A 3,808-nucleotide genomic window follows, 5' to 3' on the forward strand; every position below is an offset into this window, starting at 1 on the left:
ACACACACACACACACACACACACACACACACACACACACACACACACACACACACACACACACACACACTTTGATTTATATTCTCCTTAGGGATATAAAGGCAGCAATGCATTTTTTTTTTCTTGGGCTGTGACAAGCTAGGCTATCAGCTAATACACGACTCAAGTTTCTGGTACATTTGTACGAATTGACAACGTTGATATTAATACATGGAAGAATATATTTAAACACATTTAGGCCCACATGCAGGTGCTGTAACACACACACAAACAAAAACAGAAATGTAGGTGTCCACTGTTTCCTTTTATGTTTCCCATGCAGAGGAGGGACTTCTCGTTTAATCGTATGACAGAAGGGAAAAAAAATGATTAAGCCACATAATGAGACCAGCATAAACATGCCCTTCATCTTATAGAAAATGTTATCTTAAAGTCCTACATAACAGCAGATGACTAAGGATTTATACTACAATGTAGTACAATACTGAAAATAAAGGAAGAAAACAGTCCAACACGCAGGAAATAGCATTATATGAAGGATTCTTTTATAAACTGGCCTCCACTATGAAAACTGGAAGAAGGGATAATAGGGTTCCAAGCATCCAAGCAATCCTTCTTCTGTCCCTCTGACTTCCTTGCATGGGGATGAAGGCAGAGCTCTGGGGGGTTGCTATGAGCAACAGCATCACTCTACACCGATCATCAGAGGATGCTATCTGCTGCATATAGCCCTTACTTTCTGATGCAGTTATAAGTAGGATAATAACGTTCAGCCTATTATAGGTTTCCTTTTCAGGGGAATTGGGGGGAATAAAGAGTGCACTTGCGATTTTGCCTAAAGAGAAGACAATTCCTTGTCGCTTCCAAAAAATGCAAATAATGTCGGAGAGTTCCTTTATTTGCTCCCGTATAGTGCTAAGCCAAAGCTTCATCTCAGATAATTCATTAGGACCAGACTATATAATTTATCGCCATAAAAATATAATTAACACGATTTTCTGTCTATCCCCCTGCCTCTTATTCAAATCCTATATAATCCTGAACAGCTGGTATGGGTGCTAAGATCTGCAGTGATTAGATGTTACTGTGTTTAGTGTGTTGAGTCCTCATTCTGTGGGTTTTGGTTACAGGTTATACGATTAAGTTTGCAGGAACAGGAGAGAACCAAACTTCTCAGTGAGGGGCATTCACACTACAAACTGTGGCAGTTCTGAGCAGCCCAGCCCTATCACTCATTAAGAAATCTGCAGGTTGTCAGCAGATTCAGAGACAGAGAGGGAGAGAGAGCACACACATGCACATATATACACACACACATAACAGAGACACACACTAAACTAAATTAAGAAGCTGATGATTAAGACAAGCTTGTTCCTGGCCTGTCATTTCAGCAGCCTTCCATCATAACATTGTGGCACAGGCAAATTTGCCTGAAAACCAGGAGAGAGGAAAGGGAACAGGGAAGCACAAGTATCAAAATAGCATGGGATCATCAACCTCCTGAATTGTAGGGTACAGACCATGTAGAGGCTCATGTGTGCTACAGAGAGTGTCTGGATCCCCAACAGGCAATCTGCCTCCTGAGGAATTCTGCTTATTTAACAATCCTTTTAGATAGTTTACCTTTTTTTTTTTAACCAAAACTCTGCAGAGCACTGCCCAGAGAACCTCTGGAATTCTTCATAGGTAGGCCTTACTGACCACCAGAGCTCCATGGAGCACTGCTTGTAGTACCTCTGAAATTTTTTTCCAGGCTGCATTCACCGCTTTGTGCAGGTTACCTGAACTCCACGGAACACTGCCTATACAATCTCTGCAATTCTCCATAGGTAGGCTGTCTTCACTGGATTTCAGAGCTCCATGGAGCACTTACTGTAGTACCTCTGGATTTTTTTCAGACTGCATTCACTTCTTTCTACAGGATCCTAGAACTCCATGGAGCACTGCCTATAAAACCTCTGGAATTCTCCAGGCTGCCTGTACAGGCACCCAAGACTGCATTGACCACTGCATTTAGAACCCTTGAAATTGTCTATGGGCAGGCTGCCTTCACTTTTTTTGTACAGGTTTCCAGAACTCCATCAAGCACTGCCTAAAAAAACCCTGCAATTGACCAGGTTGCCTTTAATTATTTGTACAAGTTTTCAAAACATGGACCACGGTCTATAGTACCTCTGGAATCTAGGCAGGCGAAATTCACTTCTGTGTATAGGCTCCCAGAACCCAGTGGACCACTGCGTGTAGAACTGCTAGAATTCTCCATAGGCAGGCTGCCTTCACTTTTTTTGTATAAGTTTCCAGAGCTCTATCAAGCACTGCCTAAAAGAAACCCTGGAATTGACCAGGTTGCCTTTAATTGTTTTGTACATGTTTTCAGAGCTTGGTAGACGACTGTCTATAGAACCTCTGGAATTCTCCATAGGCAGGCCAACGTAATTTCTGTGTATAGGCTCTCAGAGCCTCATGGACCATGCACTGCCTGTGGAACTGCTAGGACTCTCCATAGGCACGCTGCCTTCACTTCCTGTGCAGGCTCCCAGAGCTCCATGGAACATTGCCTACAGAGCTAGAATTTTAGGCAAACTGCCATCAGTTGTATTTTTAGACTCCCAGAGCCCTATAGGGAGCACTTGCTATAACCTCTAGTGTTTTCTATAGGCAGGCTTCCTTCACTTCTCTGTACAGGCTCTCAGAGTTCCAGGCTATCACTTCTAATTGTGGGTCTGCAAAAGCTTCCAGGATTCTATGACAGGACTGCAAATAGAACCCCTTGGATACCTTTGCTTCTGCTTATAGGTCTCCACAGGCAATCAAAGCACTGCCAATGGAACCTCTAGATCCTTCTATAGGCCATCACCCTTTATTTCCACCCTTATGCCTGCAGTGGCTCCTACAGCTCCTGGATACTTGCCTATAGAAACTCTAAAACTCTCTACAGGCTGGCAGCTTTCAATTTTACCCAAGAGTCTGCACAGGCTCTCAATGCTTTGGGGGAGCGCTTCCAATTGAAACCCCTGGGATCATCTATAGGTTGCCTGCCTTTACTATAACCCCATCCCCACCAATATAGTAGAAATATTTAAAAAGTCGCTTCCTCCAGCTGATTACATGAAACCAGGCCTAAAACGTAGCAGAGAACTGCCAGTGTTTTCAACAAAGGTGTTAACCTGTCTTGTAATTCATAACCAGATCGAGTAGTGTCTGCCTCCGTGCGTGAGCTATGTATTTATGTGGACCTGCTGATTAATTTGCACTTACACCAGTTAATGTAAAGCCTGAGCACGGAGGCAGGACACGCTTGTGGGAAGCTTGCCCATATCATCATAATAAAGCCTCCCAGAAAAAGAAATACCTTATGTTTCTCAAGGTTTTCTTTTATTTTAAACACGTATTATATCGGTAAAAAAAAACCGGTAGCAACAAATCAGAGAAGAACATGTGGATTAGCAGCAGTTCCTGAATGAGTTCTCATTTCCAGAGTGTGTAACATTAATATGTAGATTGCAGTGTGCCTCTAATTCCGTTGTATTTTCTGCGTGTTTGTGTCCTGAAAGAGCACAGAGAGCAATTGGGGATGTGGCAACTGCCTGAGTTACAGCTCCATTCTCCCTGGAAGGACTGAGGTGTAATTTTAAAATTATATATGCCTATACCACCCTAAAACTGGAGCAGTAGTAAGGGAAGCTATGCTGGTATTTGTATTTAACGCGGCAGTAGAAGAAACTGGAGTAGTAGTAGTAGTAGTAGTAATGAAGTTATGAAGTAATAGTCAGAGTACTAGTCATAGTAATTAATTAAAATAGTAATT

This window comes from Nanorana parkeri, unplaced genomic scaffold, assembly GCF_000935625.1.
Source record: "Nanorana parkeri isolate BGI_ZX_2015 unplaced genomic scaffold, ASM93562v1 scaffold144, whole genome shotgun sequence".
In the NCBI taxonomy this organism is placed as follows: Eukaryota; Metazoa; Chordata; class Amphibia; order Anura; family Dicroglossidae; genus Nanorana; species Nanorana parkeri.